This window comes from Amblyomma maculatum, chromosome 1 (genome assembly GCF_055883805.1).
Source record: "Amblyomma maculatum isolate TAMU_Amacu chromosome 1, ASM5588380v1, whole genome shotgun sequence".
Classification (NCBI taxonomy): Eukaryota; Metazoa; Arthropoda; class Arachnida; order Ixodida; family Ixodidae; genus Amblyomma; species Amblyomma maculatum.
The window spans coordinates 266,425,195-266,446,413 of record NC_139344.1 but is presented as its reverse complement, the minus strand read 5'-3'; the positions used below and the strand labels follow the sequence as shown (position 1 = coordinate 266,446,413).

At 45.0% G+C, this 21,219-nt stretch overlaps 1 long non-coding RNA gene across 1 annotated transcript; it reads left to right on the top strand.

Annotated features, from left to right (window-relative positions):
* The first annotated feature begins 868 nt into the window (after positions 1 to 868).
* Positions 869 to 7,619, top strand: LOC146206464 (uncharacterized). Its single transcript, XR_014704440.1, has 3 exons — positions 869 to 1,021; positions 2,439 to 2,564; positions 7,319 to 7,619. It is a non-coding gene; the product is annotated as an uncharacterized LOC146206464 (long non-coding RNA).
* The last annotated feature ends 13,600 nt before the right edge of the window (positions 7,620 to 21,219 follow it).

The following is a 21,219-nucleotide window of genomic DNA, read 5'->3' as shown; positions in this document are numbered from 1 at the left end:
GCAACACTGTTGGTGTTGGAAATTTGGTGAAGTTAGGTTGTCGGAATTGTTTGTGAGAGGATTGAAAAACTTCATCAACTGAATTATAATCAACAATCAGCATATGACAAAAACTGCACTAAATTTGAAGAGTTTTGTTTGTGTATCACAATAAACCTTTTCGAGCTCTGAACTTATAGTGAACTATATCTGAACTCGACGAGGCGGCGCCACCAATATGCCATCGCGGGACCGCGCGGCTTGTTTTGCTTCGTCGCCGCCATGGAGGAGCTATAGACCTCCTTCACTCTGGCTACGTCACGAAAATGCGGTGGCGCTGTCGTCGCTAGTGACTTTCGAGTGGTAGGCAAAACAACGCTTCAGTCGCCTTGCCTCCCAGACGGCCACTGACGTCCGACGGACAACCGAACTCGGCCGCAACTCGGCGGCCGATTTCGGACGTCCGCCGGAATTCCGGCGTACGTACGAAAGCGGATGGTCGAATCCGTTCGCCCAGCGGACAGCCGCCGTACGTCCGCCACTGGATTTGCTTTTACACAGCTATGATATAGTTTGTAGTCGTCGTGCTCGTCTGAACTGCGTATAAATCAGTAATGCCGTCAAGTCTGCATTATATGATGCCAGAGCGAATCGATGCGATAGAAAGCGTTTCCATTAAACAGTTCTTTTTATTTTCCGCATGTTTCATCGTTGAATTCTTCCATCAAAAATTTTTGATTAAAAGTTAAATGACCATTAAACATGTTTCTATCATGATGCTTCGGTGAAATTTTAATCAGTGGCTGAATAGACGCAGCAAGCAGCAAGCTCAAAAAGAACGAAACCGAACCTATCCTCAAAAAAATCTGAAATGAGCCAATCCAATCCACCTGACAAGTTGAAGTTCATGGAAGACGGCTTCACGTTTCCGTGTTCTGCTTTCTGCGCAGTTACAAATACCTACGGCTGTAATGCACTGCTAGCATTGTTTTTGCTGTGGCTTGGTGCGGCTGGCACACTTTGTTCACCCGCCGATTCCAAAGTAAGTATTTCACCGAACTTTTGTTTCTTTAGTGGAACTTTTCGATGCACCGATAGTGGTGAGCTTTTGGGTAAGGAAACAGCTCTGTACAGCAGCCGAACGGTCGAGTGTTTTAGGCGAGAGACTGACAGGATGGCTCCGCGCCGACTAACTAAAGTGCAGCCTCAAGTCTGAGGGCCATCTTTTCGGCATTACTGGACGCTGCGCCAGTAAGCCGCGCAACTTCTCTGTCTCTGATAAAGGAGTGCCTGCCCGAGCTTTAAAGGAGTTAATTTGTTAACCATGCGCAACGTGCTGAGTTGTAAAAACTGTACGAGAAAACTTTTGCACTCCTCGAGCCTATCGTGCGACATGCCTGCACTTGTGAAAACGTCGCGTTTTTTTTTTTTTTTTTTTTCTTTTTTTTTTTTAATGGACAGCCGCTGATCTTTCTCTCTCGAGCTTTACGGCAACTACAGTTTCTAGAAGGAACGGCTGTAGCTACTAAATAACTAAAGGTTTAGTACTCTCCTTCAGCTTTGACAAACCAGGACAGCACCTTGCGCATGTTGGTTATACATGTGGGACCGAACCGCGCAGAACAACCGGACAAGGAGATGAGAGAAAAAAAAAAGTCAGCACTTGTCTTTTTCTTGACCCGTTGTTCTGCGCTGTTCTGGCACGAATTTAACATACCGCCGTCGCGATACAGTTGGGCTGTGAGCTCTGGTGCCTGCAACGCCTTCTTTTATACAAAACAGCCATACTGGGAGGCCATGCAAGCCGCGGGCTCAAAAAAAAAAAAAAAAAAAAAAAAAAAAAAAAAGAAAAAAAAAAAAAAAACAGGAGTTCAGCAAAAGTGAGATGAAAATAAAATTGTTGTTGCTTTGTCCTTACAGATATTCAAAGGCTCCTCAGAACTTCGCTGCATTATTGACAGCGAGATAATGCCAAAGCTACACTAGAGCCATGCAGCACCTTATAGTGCATGATACTGAGCTTATGTCTCGCACTGAAAGTTCTTACCATGTTCTTAGATTATCATATTAAAGTAGCTTTAAACCCATGCTTGTTAATACAGTGATAGCCATAAATTGAATCTAGGGCATCATGCTCACATACAAGGCTTCTGATAACCGCTGGTCACATGATGTGGGCTATAGCAGAAACCTGTACCTGGTCATCTTACAAGCATTTGTGCAATTGATGCTTTTATTGTGTTGTAAAAGTTTTTGTGTTCTGTTTCTGTATGGAATGCTTTCCTTATTGAAGGCTAACATTTGGCTTGCTACAGCAAAACCTCTACCTAGTCATCCTAAAAACAGCACCGCAGTTGGTGCTTTTAGTGTGTTGTAAAAGTATTGTGTTCGTGTTCTGCTTCTGTATGGCAATGCTTTTCTCGTTGAAGACTAGCATGAGGCTTCCAAAAATTTTTCAGATGCCATTTGCTGTAGCCGATTTCGTAGGCCAACAGGAAGCAGCACTTTGAACATGGAAAACTGTCATCCACGGGGGAAAAACAGCAACATCCCTTTGCATTCTCATTTCTTTGGTATGGCTAAAAGTGAGTATTGTATCATTATCTATATTATTAATATTGAATCATGATTGTCAGTGTTGAAGTTGTTTGAGCGTGATGATTTTAAACACACAGGACATCCCTTCGACATTAAGGTTTTAGCTTGTTTACATGTAGGATGTAGAACTGGTTTCAACAAACTTTATGCAGCAAATTCTTTTTACATTGTCCACCATGTTACTTTTTGTCATTGGACACAGTCGTCCACTCTTAGCTTGAATGGGAATGTGTGGCATGCAGTTTGCAAAATAGCAATGCATCCGTCACAGCCATGCATCAAGGCTAAGTGGCTTGTGCGTAGAGGGACCAGCCGCTCCAGCTTCACGTCATCTGCCTCTTTGCTCCGGTGTGCAGACGTGCATTGAGGCAAAGTGGTTTATGTGTAGAGAAACCAGGAGCTTCTTTGTCACATCTGGCTGTTTGTTACGGTGTGCAGATGTGCATTGAGGCAAAATGGCTGATGTGTAGAGGGACCAGGAGCTGCTGCTTAACGTCCTTCGCCTCTTTACTACAGTGCACAGCCGTGCATTGATACTAAGTGGCTTGTGCATGGAGGGCCCAGGAGCTGCAGCTTCACGTCTGCCTCTTCGCTGAGGTACGCAGGTGCGTATTGAGGCAAAATGGCTTATGCATAGAGGGACCAGGAGCAGCTGTGTGGCGTAGTGTGTATATTTGCTATGGTGCGTATCGAAGTACAATGGGGGGCTCATGTGTAAAGGTACCATGAGCTGCTGCGTCATGTCGTCTGCCTCTTTACTATGGTGCGCAGGCATGCATCAAGGCAAAGTGGCTTATGCATAGAAGGACCAGGAGCTGTTGCTTCACATCTGCTATGATGCGCAGCTGCGTATTGTGGGTGGTGGTGGAAAACATTGCCATCAGATACAAATACAGGAGGTTACTCACTAGCTTACCCTGAGGGGGCCTGTCCTGACAAAAACAAGGGGTCCCTAATTTGGGACCCCAGTAGTGGTAGAGGGACTAGAGGCTGGTACTTCACGCTGTCTGCCTCTTCGCTACGGTGTGCAGCTGCGATGGATGCAGTGGCATCTCAAAAAGTGCATGCCACGCACTCGCGTGTTCAGCCTGAGTGGACGACTGTGTACCTGCTATAGCTTTGTTATTCATAGAATAAACCTAGGCCAAGTTGGATAAATTATAGCTCACCTCATATGCGGTCAGCAAAGAAAAGCCACTCCAGAAAATCTGATGCATTTACTGTCATAGGATTCTTATTGGTATACATGCTACTGACAAGTCAGATTCTTCACCCTCAGAAATGCCAGAAAAATAACCAAGGGTGCGTCTGCAATAGTCTAGCTTGCTCTTTCTCTGCAGACTTGAGTCAGATGTGTGTTCCATTGCTGTGGGTGGGACAGGTGTGAATCTTTGATTTTAAGCTTGCAACAAGTATGTTATTGTAGCTTAAAGGCAAAACGGTACTAATAATCGTAGCCCCCCGTGGCCTTTATCCCCTTTTAATAGTGTTGCTAGACACTGAATTATTAGTTTACTCTGCACTGTTTCTGTCTAGTTAATGTGCGGAGATGTACAGCCTCGTCCACTTCTAGCTAGAACACGGTCACTGCTTTCAAGGTGTCATTGCATCCGACCCGGCCACGCAGTAATCTAAAGTAGCTGGCCATGTGAAGCAGCACATCCATGTCTCTGTGTGCTTGCATCGCTTTGCATCGATATCTGCCTGCGTCAGATACAATGTCGCTTTAAAAGCAGTGACCGTGTTCTAGCTAGAAGTGGACGACCCTGTACATATATTTATATGACTTGGAGTTGTCGACTTTGCACTTAGAAACTTTGTAGCGTTATCTATGTGTTGCTTTCATTTCTTTAATTATTTCTGTAAGGGATCGGTGGGTATGCTAGGCACCATTATTAGTCTGCTCTTTTTGGGTCACCTGTTCAATGCCCAGCTGCGGCCGTCTCCCACTTGCCCTCGGACAGGAGGCGGAGAGACGCGCACAGAGAGGCAGCTACAGCAGCTACAGTGCTTAACGGAAACGTAGGCAGAAAGGGAAAGAAGTCCCCTCTTCCGAGGACTTTGCTGTCGCACTCGAAGACGCAGGGACAGGCAGTTTGTTCTCGTTGCTGTGTCATGTAGGGGGCTCATTTTTATTTAAGGAGCTTTACGAACAGTATACAACTAAGGGGTCCTTAGTACGCTGACTGGACCCATCACCCGGAGGCAGCACAGCTTTGAAACGAGCACCTCTTTTGGAAGAACTGCTTATCGTTCAAAGAAAAAACACTGTCAGGTTGAAGGGTGTAAGGCCCTCTTCCTTGTTGGGGAGCCCATAAAAGTGACAATTATTCAGTGCAGGCGCGCTGAGTGGGGTCTCGTTGAGGATTCCAACCCTGGATGTCAACAATGGTGGGAGATCGCGGCGTTGAAAAAGGGCAAGTGTGTAACAGTGACGGTATGATGTGGAGCGGGAGGATGTGGGTTGACTCTTCTGATGTGGTCCGCAATGGTGCTGACTCGGACGCCAATAATTGCAATAATTGCCCTGTAAAATGAGCCGCCAAGGATGCAAGCTTTGGGCAATGGTTGCGCACGTGGGACATCGTTTTGATGGGTTCTAATTTTTTTCTTTTTTTTTTCCTAGGGGAGAGAGTTTGGCATGTGACCTAGTGAGCCAATCATTTCGAGGTCCATTTTCTAAATTCCGTTTGTTGTGAAACGAATTTGTTGTCCCTTTTGCATTGCTTGTATTAGGGAGAGGGTGAAGAACTTATGAAAGTGGAAAGACATGCCAAAATGTTTGTTAGCCAGTCATGTGTGAGTTCGTTGTCATCGGGGAGAAGAAATGTGGGCGGAGTCCCGAAGTTAATGAAACGGCCCCGCGGCCTGGAGAACTCGTTCTGAGCTAGATTTTGATCTCTTTACTCTTCGGCATAGATCATGGTCATTGTGTCACCTGTTGTAAATACGTACATTCATGTATAAAATTTTCAGTTCATCTTCCTCTCCGTGTGCAAGTTGTTGTGGCCAGATGCAGTATATTCACTATTTTCATTTCTATATAACGTGCCTTTCTGAAGATGGTGAGCTCTTTTGTCCAATCCTGTAAGAAAGTTGCAAAGCGCTCCCAAATCTTCCACAAAACTGTGTGATATCTTTAATACTAACTGCGGCTTGGTGTCACTCAAAACATGTAATTGAGGTAGATTTCTTCCCTCCCCCCCCCCTCTCTTTTTGTTCGTTCAAATGAGGACCAGCGGACACTAACTCTTGCTTTTGTAATGCCCTAGGCCCTGCCTTAAGGTAGTACTCCAATGTCAATACCATTTTTATAGCTATGGCTGTCCAACAGCACTAATGTCTTTTATACACTTCTTTTACTAATCTCTTACCCAAGTGGTGGCTTGTACTGCGGGGGCGAAAGTCTGGACAGTATGTCTGTAGATTTTGGACTAGAATCGCGATGTAAACGAATTGTGACCTTATTTCTCTTGCACACATGAAAGAACTAACGTTCAACTTTCACATCTACAAGTATGGTCCGAGTTTCCTGGTCGATGTGAAAGTTATGTGCTTTGATTGCAGTTTGTGTAGCCCACACACTTGTCCCCGATATTACATAGGGGCAAATTAGGTGCCTTTACAGGGGCAGTTTCTTTGGCGCCCACTACCTTCCCCATAAAAAAGCTACAGTGTTTCTTGTGAACAGCTGGCTGCATTTATAAATACCATTATTTTTTTTTGTAATTTGTTGTGCGTAGTTGAGAAATCCATGACATACATGCACAGCTGGTTGCCAGAATTATACAACCATATTTCAGTAACTAACATCCATGCTGCATGCTGCCGGTAATACATCAGGAGCTTGTGGTTGTCAGCTTTTTGTGTTCTGTGTAACTATAAGCCTTGTTATTGTAATGTCACATATAGCGCTGTGGGTAAACAAATAACTTTACTTTTAACTCTTGTAGAAGCATGAACACTGCGCAATCACTGCGGCGGGCTATGCTTCCACATTGGGCTTTAGCCACATGTCAAATGTCTATCTTTATTCTGCTGCAGCAGCTTGCATGTTATCAGATAAGTTACTTCGTCGCAGCTGCTCTAAGGAGACGCTTTCTGGACGCTTGTAGCCTAGATGTTGATGTCGATATACCCCCGACACGCCCAGGGAATGTCTTCAGTAGAGGGTACATGGAAACCAGCGAAATGTGCAGTTTACAGAACAAAAAGGTAACAATTTTAAATGATGTTATTATTGATCACTTCTTTTTAGAGCAGGAACAATGACTTTAGAAATCTGCCTGTTAAACCGCTCAAAATGCAGGTTTCTGCCGCCAATGCGTACCTGTGTAATACTGCAATGCTCTGGCTGTGCTTTATGTTCATATACAGCATCCTTTATGCTTAGTTTCTCTGCATGTGCACTCCATGACTTGGGCATTGCTGAGGGCGCATAGCAGCAAGCATAACATGCCATGTTTGGTCAGAGTGGCATGTTCACAAGAGTCAACATAAAAACATTAAAATACTGAATGCCAGGTTCTGGTCAAACTACGTTTGTGTCTTTTGTTATTCTGCATGGGTTTTGTTGCAGTTATATGACCTTTCTATATAGTACGTGACAGTTCTGAATGGAGATGCATGCGTACAGTGCCATCTGGAAAAAGCAATTGAGAGAAACTGGCAGTTGCCCTTGGAGATGTGTAATCAAAGTTCAGCACAGATAACGTGAATTTCATTTTCCCTTCTATTGCAGGAGGAGCCCAACCTGCTCTTTCCATCTTAGGCCTGAAAGACCAGCAACAGCTGATCGAGCAAATGCACAGGATAGTAACTGCTCCTGGAATCCCGGCCTGCGGAGGCCGCCCACAGAGAACTCGATCATCTCCTCGCTAATTCCGAAATATTAGGTTTCAATAAATACCTTTTCCTCCACCACCTCCCCAAGGGAAGAGTTGTCACGGCCAAGGATAATTAAAAAAAATTATTCAAGTAAATTCTTAATACTCCAGTTGGCCTGCATTTTACCATGCCATTCCTTAACATCGATATTTTTTTAGTGTAGACTATTTATGCATGCAGTTTTTGCAATAAAGGCAAAAAAAAATGCTTTTTTTACAACCTCGCATGCTGGTATGCCTATGCACTTAGCATGTTTTCAGGAATGGTGCATTTGTGTAAAGCTCAGCTAGCATATGTGCCTCTTTGATGGAAGTTTTAATTGCACACTACTGTTCAGTGCTTTGTGTGTGAAAGTAAAGCAGACAACAGGAAACTTGACCCTGTTGCATATTCTATTGTCTGCTTTACTCTCACGACAAAGGCATTGAGCACTAGTATGTGACTGAAATTTCCATGGCACATGCTTGCTGAGCTTTACACGAATGTCATTGGCAAGTTTTTACACGAATAGCGGGCCCTGCAAGCGTGTTCCGGGAAACGTCCGAATGTCCGCCTCCGGCTGCCCGTCGGACGTCCGTGGGACGCGATCCGGATCCACGAACGATAGTCCGACGGACGTCCGCTGTACGTATATCGAACATAACCGGACTTCCGTCGGATGTCCGAAGGTCCGAAAACGGACGTCCGTCGGTCGACCGTCGGACGTCTATGGCCGTCTGGGCTCCCGTGATTGTGCGATGGCTTGCTGCTGCCAGGAAATGCAGAGCACCATGCCGACTAATCGCTTCACTATGACATGTGCTGAAAGGCACACAAGAGGAAGTTTAGTAAGCTTGCAAAGGCTTCTTGCCGACAATGGTCGCCGTAAACAGTTGTGGGCCGCCGCGGTGAAGCGCCAAGGCTGAATACCGACGCCTGCTCATCGAATATGCGGCAAACACTTTGTTACGGCTAAGCTGGAGCTTATTCACCTTTACGCTAGAGCGGTCTACCGGATCAAAGGTCGCGAATCACTCGAGTTTGGCCTTTTTACGACGCGTGATGGGATCTTGGTGTGCGGGCGCGGGTGCGCTGGTAACACACATAGACGAGGCAGTCGTGTATGTTGTATTGCGTAGGCCTGTTTCTTTGTTGGAGCATGCATAGATGTTTGCCTATGTGAACTGTTCCTCAAGCCCGTTTTTTTACTTTGGTAATTGTATGTATGCGCAGTGAGCTGCTACTCGAAAGATCTGTGTTGCACTCCTCGATCTGTGATATATATATGTTGCATGGCTAACCTTCGCCACGTTCATGTCAAATTATTTTAATTACTTCCAGATGAAGACTCTCACTTAACAGCTAGTGATTTGGATCGGATCTGCATTTTTTTTATTTATGCCGAGCGCTTTTATTTGTATTCACAGCGGCTTATTGTGAATGAGAGTTGTGGGGTTTATCCTATCATTACCGCGGCCACAGTGGCGAGACCGAACTGGGCCACCCTAACTACCGAACCACGGGTGAAGGTAAAAACGGCCCCTGAAAAGAGGTCCCCAGAAGATACAGCCACGAAACAAAGGCCCCTGGACTTTATTGCCCCGAAAATAAAAACGTCCAGAAAGGTCCCCCCAGGAAGCGGCCCCTAGGAAAAAATGTCACCGAAGAAATTGACTGAAATCTGCCCGGAACTCACTTCGCGAAAAATTAAACATCTTATGACGCCTTTTTTTTTTTTAGAATAGATGTAACCATTGTTTGGGTACTGGGTCCTCTGGGTGCTTTACGCGTTTACAGAAACTGGAGAAGACTTAGCATGAAAGCATATCGAAAAAAAAAAAAAGCCCCACCACTATATAATATCCAGCGAGTATTATGCGGTGCATAGTTTCCAGTTTCCAAGCTGGGAAATATCGCTCTTTAATATAGGTCTAATCACCCGGCTAATATTACACATTCGAGAGACGTGCTTGTCCTCCACCGCACAAATTTCGGTGCCATAATGGTTTTCTTTTCTTTTTTTCTTTTTTTTTTTTGCGAACGCACACCATCAGTACCATGTTTTGCAAATTTCAAGCGGACGGGTAGAAAGAAGCACTGTAGCCTACAATACTGCGACTAGACTCGAGGAAACTCAGTATAGGCCTTTTGTAAAAGAACTACAGGACGTGCAAAACAAAACAAAACAAAAAAACAAACGGCGGGGTTCAAAATATAGCTACCGTTCAAGCTAAAACCATAAACACAGATGGCAGATAAAAACAGTAAAAGTTGATTACAATGAGCGAAATTTATCGCTGATAAATCAAGCACCGGCCAAGGCGAAAGCTCGACTTTGTAGAACGTTTAATTGCATCTATTTGGGGACATTTTATCCGAGGCCATTTATTCCGGGACCACTTTTTCCTGGGACGTTTTGACCGGAACCCACGTAACCACATTGGCCGCTGCAGCTCGTAATCGTAATGCAAGCTAACAGCGTGACTAACCGTGATAAAATTGCTACCATTAACGACGACAGCCGCCCACGAACAGAGTAGATATAATAGATGCGCAGCGTTGTGATTTCAATGAATAACGAAATGATACGCAAGTCCGTGCAGTGTTAAGGCTACTGTTGCCATGCTGACCTAAATCACCGTATACCCATACAGCCGCTCGACGCTAGCGAGGTGCTTCGTGCTTACCAAGAACACTCATTTGCCGCTCGGTGTGAAGAATCATCCGATAACGCAATGATGCTTTGAGCGGACTACATCGTACGCGGTTTGCGCCGCTATATATGAGCGAAAAAAATCACAGTCAGCTTACTCGACTCAAAGCAGTTGTAAGCATCCGAAGCTTTGTAATTCTCTATGCGTTCCGCGCTTAATTTTCTCGGAGAAAACAGCAAATAGATGCCAACGTCGCTCATTTTTCCTGGCTGGCAGCAACGCTTCTCTTGTGCGCCTTGAACCGAATCTCCATCGGTACGGCATGCGGGTTCGTACGCTGCACGCCGTGTAGGTAGAGTTTTTCAATGTATCGCTTCTGTCCTCCCCGCTGAGGCTCACGAATATTAGCACATGATCATTTCGTCTGCCAAGAAGGCGCCTACAAATCACAATAACACGGCCTTAACAAGCTTGGCCACAGTGCCGTGGCCGCAGTCGTGCTTTTTGCCTACCGTGGGATCGCTGACGATAGCAGCGCCACCTCGATCATCTTGTTTGTTTGCAAACATGAAGGAGGTCTATAGTACTCTAGCACGGCCGCTCAATGGAGGCGCACTTGGTGCGGCCCGTCGCGTCGCGCCTCAATGGCTGGGGAAGCGCGTATTGGGAGAAGTTACAGTTTCCGCCGTCATTCTCCGCGGGGGCGCCACCACTCCAGGACAAGACGCAGCCGGCACGGACGAGCAGACGACGCGGAAGGCGTGCGCTGGCTGGATTGGCGCGTGTTATAGTTTTGACTACTCAGCATAACAACGTCCTAAGCGTATGCAGCACCATGCCAGGCAACTGCTGTGTGCCGCTGTGCACCACGAAAGCAAGAAAAGATCGGTTACCATGAGTTCCCGTGCGATTCACAACGTCAAGCAGCATGGCTGACAAAAATATCTCGGGAGGGCTAGGATGGAAAAGGAAGCCGGTGGGAGCCGAGTGACAAGTCACTGGTGTACTCACTACACTTCACAGATGACGATTACAGGAAGAACATAAAACTGAAGATCCTGCTTCCTTCAGCTGTCCCCTCCGTGTTCCCGAACTGCCCACATTACAGGTTACTCACGCGGGCTCGTGTTGAGCCAAACAACCTTGAAAAAATGAATGTGCGCAGGTCAATAGCTTTATTTTCCCCACTTGTTATAGCCACACTTCATTTCCTACTGGACAACCCCCCGTGTCATCCTGAAGCATGTGTCTTTCAAGATAGCTGCGCCACGATCACTTTTATGACGATGATATCAAAATGGTATGCCTTGCCCACCATCACATAAGTGAAGCCATGAAGACACCAAGAGGAGCCGCTCTATTTGTTAGGTGACGAGCGACTATCTTGGTTAGAGTTGGACTTTGCCATATCGAAGACATTCAGGTCCAAAGAGGCACGTCAAAGGAAAGGCTAACCAAGCAAACGTACGAAGCAACAATCATGACAATCAGATCCACAGTGGCGCAAATCCCTTCTTGATCACATCAAGTATCTTACAACAATGTCTTCTGTGTGCCTTACTGCATTGCATTTAACCGAATCTTATTTTCAGCTTCCGATACGCCCTAAAGCAGGCTCTGAAAGCGGGTCTATAGTATCGCTTTTTAGCAGCCTAAGGCAATTCAAAGGCGGGAACAACAAAGTTGACGCAGGGCTGCAGTTTTCACCTCGGAGAAAATACTGAAGGTACCACTAGCGAAAAAAAAATATATCGACTGATGTTATACACATTTTGCCATGCTTTGTGCTGGTTGGCATCTTGCAAGCATCGGTCTACAAATGCACCTATCAACAATAGGCAGCTATAAAACTTGGAATTCGTGATTATGAAAGTCGTACCTTGCCAAATGCCATATCACGTCTGCTGCGAGACAGTTTTCGAGTCAGCTTGGATTCATTCATGTGTGGTGTGAACCAGCAGCTGAGATAGAGTTAGCACCGATTGCATTCTTGGCTGGTTACCTTGCACGTCCATTTGAAGAGAAAGTATGAATAGTTTTACAGAATCTCATGAAACATTTTTATTTATTCTGTTTTCAGTGCCTGCCCGTGTTTTCATTATTTATATATTACCAAAGTTTAAATAACTTCTAGTGCATAATTTAGAGTGTCAATAATTTTATTTTATTAGTCCCCATCCATTTATTAACTTTGTGCCTTGTGATTCCTGCAAAACCCTCGACTTGTCAAAATTCTTGATGACGGACGCCTAAGGTATCTGAAAATCACCATGCACCTTTGTTAGCAAGGTGATGAAGTGCCGGAGGTCAGAAGAAGCAGCAAGCTATGCAACATGTTAGTTTCATCCCTTCTTCCCTATTTTGTGCAATTTCCGGAGTTGATTTGCGAGAGAGAAGACCGCAGTCACACTAAGTACCTAACCAAACTAATGCGACCACTGCTGACCAACTGGACAGGCAACATCAATCTGACAGTGGAAAAAATCACGCTTGCACATAAATCTTTTTCGAGGAAAGTTCTTCGCTTGTAAAATAAGCTTGCGTGCTTTCTGTACATCACGCGACTTCATAATCAAACGAAAAAGAAATTGCCTGAACGTGCGGGCGTGTCGATGAACTGGCTGTCTTGTGTTGTTTCTTTTGCAACAGTTTGTGTTAGGTAGTATGTTTAGGTGGTGGTACCCACTTGAATATTATTTCCAGTGAAAACGGAGGAACTGGCTGAACAATAATGTTGAACGCTACGCCCTCAATTGTAAGTTTCCAGAAAAGTGCGCGCTGAATAAATGGCCCAAACCTTGTTCCGATTTCAAGATTGTAATATCTAATACGTTATTACAATGGTTGAAACGCAACTGAATGGGTGCCCACTCAGCGAAGCACACGACTGCCTCGATTCTCGTTGTAAACGGAAGACCACGAATGACTTGGAAAAGCCTAGTGATGATGACATGCGCTATCACCTTATCAATAGCAAACTTGCACGTAGCATCACATAATGTGTGAAACGCCGCTCATAAATCCTAAATTGAGCAAGCGCCGACCACGCGGACGCCGAAACGAAAGCACGGCCGCTGCGCGCAGCTCTCCGCCCGGACTCGTCCCGGAGCGGTGGCGCCGCAGCGGTGGCGATGAGAACTAGGCGCAATACGGCTCTTCTGGGCGACGCGACGGGCCGCACCCAAGTGCGCCTCCATTGAGCGGCCGTGACTCTAGTTCACTATAGCCGCCGCAACAGATTACTTGGGCGCCGTCTGCTGCGACCCGGTTGCAGCAGCGAAATGCTTCCTTCAACCGGGGGCCCGATCCCATAGAGTTCCTTACACTAACTAGAGGGAAAGCTGAGGGCGCTGCACTTCAGCCACCATGGGCACGCTAAGAATCATGGGCCGGTGTGCTACTTGTTGCGGGACAGTCGGTTTTTCTCCAGTACGTGGAGTGGCGTTACTGTAATGTTTCTTTTTTGTTATCATCATCATCTGAAGGTGCGTACATAGACCGCGAAAGCCATAGTAGCGAAGGCGCAAAAGCAGACGTCGCCAATAAATGGTTTTTGTTTCCCGAAATGCCACTAAAAACTTCCTCAAGTGATTGCACAACGATAAATATTTTTCTAACATTTTTTTTTTTGTTTCAAAGTGTGCCTATTAACTGCGAAATATTGGTATTTGTGCTGCTCAAAACTAAGCCAATAGGAGAAAGGGCCATCGCTTATATTGGATAAATCTCACACTGGCATTCTGTTTCTCTCTCTTTTTGCAATTTATAGTCACAATATTCAATCCTAGGACATTATTTACGGTAGAACAACGTTTATCTTTGCATTAGGTTTGGGCAAAAGTTGTAGTTCTGCACTCGGTAGCTCTCCGGCCCATGATGCTTTGAGCGCCCATGGTGACTGAACTGGCCATCTGGAAACTCCATGTAAACTCCCATAGACGGCAGCACAGCTTTCCCTCTAGGTAAGAGTAAGAAACTATGCCCGATCCTCGATATTCGCCTTCCCCTGGCGGCGCCATATTGTCTTTCTGATTGGCTCTGAAAAGAGTCACGTGCTTCAAACTTGTGGCGCGAAACCATCAGTTGAGGCAAGCACTTTTAGCGGTTACGTCAAAATGACATAGCCGTGAAAATTGATTTCAACCGGAGCTATCCTTGTTGCCTGGATGACAAATACGAATGATTTTGGAGTGGAAACAAAGTTACTGATGGTGGTTTGGAGAACACTTACGCTCGATTAATCAATGTGATGAAAATAATGGCATACTGGGAAGGAGTGGATGCTCAAATTTGATTGGCTGGAGCTATGTCACGTGAAACACGTGATACGCAAGCATATTTAGATTACGTCAAATTGACGCGTCATGACGTCACTGATGTGCCGCCATTACCGAAAATGCTGACGTTTGGCCGCCATAATTTCGCCGAGTGGCGAGGTGCCCGAATTATGCTAATGAGACTATGGCTACAGTGCCTAGAATATACTGGCTAGTGTGACGACCGCCCGCGCTTCCCTATGGGTGAGGATGGCGCTCTTTGCAATAAACGCCAATCGTTAGCGGCAGAGGGCGCTGCTTGTCGGGAGAATACCACCTGAGCAGACGACGCAGTTTTCTCGCTTCAGAATACGGCAATCTGTTGGTGTTGTGCGTGCGTGTCAAACCTGCTTCTGCGCGTCTTTTGCTTTCACGAAGGTGCAGTAGTTTATTTACGGTGTAGGTGTTTGCTCATGCGAGTCATTCCGCATTTCTACCTGCTCGGCGAGGATTGCATCGGTTTTTTTTTTTTTTCTCTCGTTTTGTGCGCGCGTTCTGTGCTCGCCTGTATCCCTTCTTTTTTTACTGTGTCGCCAGTGGTGAAGCGCGGTTCCCGATTGTTGTTTCCCCAGTGCCTCTCACTAAACTGCAGAGAAAAATGCCAAAGAAAGCGGTGGTGCACAGAGAAGACTTGTTTTTTTTTTTTTTTTTTTTGGCAAACGGGGATACCGCTAGAACAAGGAGCGTACGTATTACTGCGCTATTTGATATGCTACGTAAGTATGCATTCTGTACAATGGGAACGAAGCATCGATAGAAATGACGGAAGGTAAACGGCAACTGCTTTTGTTGGCGAAAAACATTTTTAGAGCATGCAGTTATATTCACAAGGATGGAAACCTGGGCGAGTCGGTAACGGTGCTCCATGGCAGTGTGTAGCACGAAGAGTGTACACAATCGGGCGCTACAGACAGCACCTGTGTTGTGTACCTTTTCTGTGTCCCTCAATTGTCCTTTTGCGCTACACATATGTCATATGGATGCATTTATACAGGGTCTTGAATATTTGGGGGCTGGGATTTGAAAAATTCCTATGCAAAATCTACTACCCCATTCGAGCTGAAATAACGTTCACAACGTAGCAATATATCGTCTATGTTATGTGATAAGTGATTCAACATCGGTACTTGCCTAGATTTTCCGAAATCGGCGAAAAACTGTTCTCAGCGGCGTGCACAATTTTCGCAGAAGAGTCGAAACGCTGCTTTGACATGGTACGTCATCTGTCGAGCAGTGAGACAAGCTCCATCCCGGCCGTTAGCGCGCTTGCCTCGCTGCCCCACAGATGACGCTCCATGTCAAAATAGCTTTTAGACTCTCTTCTGCGAAAATTGGGCACGCCACCGAGAGCAGTTTTTTCTGGATTTCGGAAATTAGGCAAGCACCGATGTTGAATCACTTATTAGATAACGTAGACTATATTTTGCTACTTTGTGAACATTATTTCAGCTCGAATGGGGTAGTAGATGTTGCATAGAAATTTTTTAAATCCCAGCCCCCTAATATTCAAGACCCTGTATATTAGGCGCATGTTTCACCGTAAGCGCGGCATTACCAACGAGCTTCCTCGCGATGAACCGGCCGCGTCTCGTGCATATTGTGTATTTGAAAAAAAAAAAAAAAGAAAACTTCGTCAGCTTCTTTATTGAAAAGATGGTGATTTTGGCAAAACCTTATGTGCAATCACAGGCCGCGATGTACCTTAGCCACTGTAAGTAAAGGTTTCTTCATGCAATTCTGCCACATGTGCCTGTGTTTGTTATTACATATACATAAGAGGAGTGTTGCGTGACTTTGTGTCCTGTGTTGTTCCGCATATACAATGTATAAATAAAACTGCGCGTACGTGTATACTTGTCAGCAAGTGTACAGTGCGCAGAAAGAACCATATGTCAATAAAAATGAAGCATTTCACTTTGTTCCAGAGATTACAAATATGTTTTATATCAATAAATGCCTATGCTTTAATTGTTGTTAGGATAGAAATTCTGGGTTTCCCTTTGTGAGCACGGGATGTCCGAGACTAAGATGCCCAAACTTCGCAGAATCCTTCGCAAGCAAGAAGCGTTAAATACGTGCGCCGCTTCCAGTCCAAGACAAAACACACACCCTGAAACTTGTAGTCAGCGGCTTCAGTTATAGCTTAGGTCTGTTGCGACTTAATGAGAGCTGAAATGCGGTGCAAGCAGCCCTCTTGCCGAAGATGTGAGAGCGCGGTAGGCAGCACACAGCGCGGCTGGTACCCACCCAGTTTGCAGCGCTCCTGGCGGCGGCCGCCGGCATTCATTGCACATGGTGCCACCCGGGAGACATGCGTTTAGGGGTAGATCGGCTGGAAACGCTAATTAACCCAAAATGTATGACGTCATATATGACGTCACAAACAACGTCATGGGTCACGTGATATTTTATGATGTCATGTCCGGATGTAGGGCGCATGTGTTTTCCCTAGACTGTCCCTGGATTCCCCATGCTTTTCAGAGCGCCCGGGCGGCGTATTGACAAACCATATCCCGTAGGAGCACTCGAGCAGACGACGCTCTGACGCGCAAGCACGTGACACGACGTCATTTCCTTTAAGTTGTTTTTTTGCTTGTTTCTATTTTTTTACGCCAAAAAAAGATGGCGGCGCACACGCGCGCGTTGTTGCTTCGCCGACGCTGGCGTTGGGGCGTTGGTTAGCCAGACAAGCGCGTATCCTTCTACCATGGCTTAGTGGTATTGCCTGTGGCTTAAGGGGTGCTGCGGCCGCAGTTTTGAGGCTTTATAAACGCAGTGGCCCAAGCCGTGCCATTTGGATGCTGGATACTGTAATGCTTGCAGTTTGAAACAAGTGTTTTGGCTGTCATCTCGAAGTCTGGTGTTTGACTCTGACAGCAAGCGATTTTGTGAAGCCACGACTGCTGAACTTTTGCTGCCTAAGCATGCTGGATGCCGACTGTGCTGGTGCTGGATGTGCAAGTGCGTCGATTCCAAAAAAGTTGCGCAGCGCCGTTGGATGCTCGCCTTGGAGCCACTAGTCGCTGAAAGTGCCTTGGTTAGTAGCACTGTAATATTTGGATAAGCACCGCTGGAATATGGGAGCTAAAAAGGGGGAAAAAAGAGCAAAAAAACGTGGTTACGTGGTGTATTTGTGAAACATTTGCTGTGATGCTGCATCGCTGCTCGAGGGGATCTTTGCTAAGGATGCAAAAGCTACTGGCCTACCCAAGGGCGTATGTAGACTACTATCGATGCTAAATTACATCTCAAAGGCCACCTCTCATTTGATAGCAGCTGTTTGCACTTAGGATTTTTTTTTTCTAGTTTCCGGCATTTAAATACGGAAATGTTTCTATATGGCAACATGCTGGGACAGGGACAGCGAAGCCAGTTTTCTGAAATTAACGGTGATAATCCTTGAAATGGAAACATGCTCTCGTTTTGTGAATTACGGCGCCCTGGTCATAGCGGCAACCGCCCGTTTCTGAAGCTCATAATCTGGCGACGTCAAACTATTGATTCTGAAAGTAGTAGGATATTAGGTGAACTCGATAATCAAGTACTCACGCTTCTGTGGCTAAAAACAGCGCTGACACGAGAAGAAGCCGAGGGGACACGACGCTGTTTCGTCTGCTTCGTCTCGTGTTAGCGCTGTTTTTAGCCACAGATCATGCAACAACCAGCCAGAATTTCCACCCTCTTAAAGTGCTCACGCTTGTTTGAGAGCACTGCGTTGAATAGGCATTTGTTGAGCGCAGTAGCTAACTTAACTGCACCTGTTAAGCAGAGGCAGTGGCATAGCATGCTGTGTAATTTGTTTTTTGTAACTCTATATGTATGTGATTGGTATTCTTCTCAAGTGTCATGGCAAGAAGAAACAAGAGTGTTTATTTTTGAAGTCGTGGGCACCTCATAACATGCTTACGCAGAATGGTGCAGTTCAATATTGAGTCAAATAAATAAGTGCTGGCTTTCACAACAACTGTTTATTCCTTGTATACATCTCAAAGTGACCTTGGCTAACTTGAATTCCAAACTATCTTACAGCCGCTTCAAAAGCTTCTGAATTAGGTGGCATGTTGTACTTGCACCATTATGTCTACCAATCTTTTTGAAGAAGGAAGCATTGCTACAAATTTAAAGGATTAAGCTCACAAATTATAGCACCACTTGAAGAGGCGAGAACCAGAGTATTTTGACATCACTCCCTTATGGCTTGCTCACGGGTCAGCTAGCAATCCAACATTTCAAGAAACGCTTGTTAATGTCATCATCATGTGCCACAAGTGTGTTTATAGTAAATTATGTACTACAAGGACTTGTGGCTATAGTAAATTAGGTACTACAAGGCTACCCCGATGAAAGTCGTCTAGGAAATAGTATGAAACAACCAGTTTTAGGCATTTAAGTTTGAGGAATCTAAGTTGGATCCCAGCTAGCGACCATGTTTTGATAGAGAAAAATGTAAGGCACCCATTTACTGTGTGATGTCAGTGCATGTTAAAATCATTGGTCCAAAATGAGCCGGAGACCTACACTACAGAATCCTGCAGAGCCTAAGTCAATTTGGGACACTATACTAAACCAAACTGAAATGCACTGCTTCTAAATTTAGGTGAAACAATGCCTTTGCTGTTTAGTAAATGCATGGCAAGCAATACATTGTAAACTATTTATGCAGAAGCAGTTTGTTTTACTGGCAAATGCCTTCAGCTTTTTGGCAGGAAAAAGTGCCACGTGACTTCAGTTCTACAAATGACACTGGGCAGCCATTCAACCATCAAAGAACCTACTTTGAATTGCAAATAGCCACATTTGTCTTTGCAAGGAGGCCTAAAGCACAGTGAATAAGCAAGATAGCGATGAAAATAATTCAATGAAAAGAAAGGTGGAGAATTCGGCCAGCAGCAATATGACCCTAGCGTGCTGCTCCACACTAGAGAAGGGAGAAAAGGGAAATAAAAGGAGAATGAGGATACAAATGGTTGATGACAATGTTGTAGTGCAGTGAATTGGTTCGAGTTATAGAGAAGACCACGCACACAGTGGATTGCACTCGTCTCGCATAGTCGACACAACAAATGAAGTGCATGTTCTAAACATGCACCAGTTGTTACTGCACACATACACCGGGCAGCTACACACTTTAACTCTCATATTCTGGTCCAAATGCATACACAGGCTCGCCACGCACTGATTCTGAAAAAGCTCAAACTAGACAGAAACATGATTGATCGCACTGTAAGCAGCTGTATAGGCATGCGAAGCACAGCACTAACAATTTGTGGTGTGCCACATATGGAATGGTTTGACTGCTAAATTGGCAGGGTATCAGGCCATCAACTAATGTCTAAAAGCTGAGATGATGGCTTTGGTTGGAAGTAATCTAAGCCCTTGGCGATGCAGGTACACAAACGTAATCCAAATGCATTGTTCTTGAATGGCTGCTTTCCAAATTGTTGATATTTAAATTAAAGTAGTGTGGTGTTGCTAGCATGTTTTTCTGAAAAACGATTTCTGTGCAGCTAGCTTCATTGCAACATCTGATTGAAGCTGGAACACCTGCAGCAGTACCAGACAGCAAGACAAAAGTGTCCATGCAGATTTCAGAACTTTTGTAGACGTGGAAAATAATAAAGTATGATTCATACTTATGAAACCTTGTTTTTGTTTTGATAGTGCGGCCCTAGGCAGCTGCTGCGCCAAGATTTTCATAGGTCAACAGGCCCACCAGAACCAGACAGCAAGACAAAAGTGTCCATGCAGATTTCAGAACTTTTGTAGACATGGAAAATAATAAAGTATGATTCATACTTATGAAACCTTGTTTTTGTTTTGATAGTGCGGCCCTAGGCAGCTGCTGCGCCAAGATTTTCATAGGTCAACAGGCCCACCAGAACCAATGCACCCAACCGACCTTTCTGCAGGGAGACCCAGCCGCTACTGATTCCAGTGGCTATGGGGAATGTGTTAATAAACCGGTACTACTGGAACTAGTACGATCCCAGCAAGAAACCAGTATAAAATTTTTACCTTGGATAAACAATTATCTTTTTTGGCATTTTTCAGCAATTGCTCTGATTGCTCTATTATAAAGTGCCGTACTCTTACTACACAGCTCACAACCCCTAAAAAGATGTTGGCTACATATCTGCAGAGTATTATTTATTACATCATCAAGAGATGTGTGGGCATATGTGGCTATTCGGTACATGTCCACTTTCTACTCTCTTCAACGTGGACATTATAATGTATACTATAATGATATATTATTAACATTTGCGGCAGATATTCACTGGATGTTCACTGAGTATAAGTTCTTTGGCTAAGATTTTTTTGTTTTGTATACTGATTTTACGAATGTTTACAAGGGAAAGTTATCAGATTGATGGCATGTGACTAGCACTTTGTGTCATCATTTCTACAATTAGTCATTTAGCTTCGAGGTGATGACTTCCTTCAAAAGTCTTCTCTCGCGCTTGCCAGCTAACTGCATAGGTCTGCATGGAAACTATCGCCTTATATATTGCGCTTGTGTACTTTCGACTCGAGTACAAGCGAGAAATGTAGCTCCGCTTTTTATTAAATTGACTAAAATTCAACCCACATATAGCACTAGCCGAGTATAAATTATTTGGCAATGATTGAAATATATTGCTAAGAGCAATACGGGCTGATCGACAATGTACGTACCTTTCTCCATTTTTTTGAACCTTTTGCACGATCCAAGACGTGTTGGTTTCGACGCTGTAGGTTTCCAGCCGTTAGTTGACGGCTGCCTCGTTTGCCAGGTTCGCGCGATAGATACACTGATCCGTGCCCTT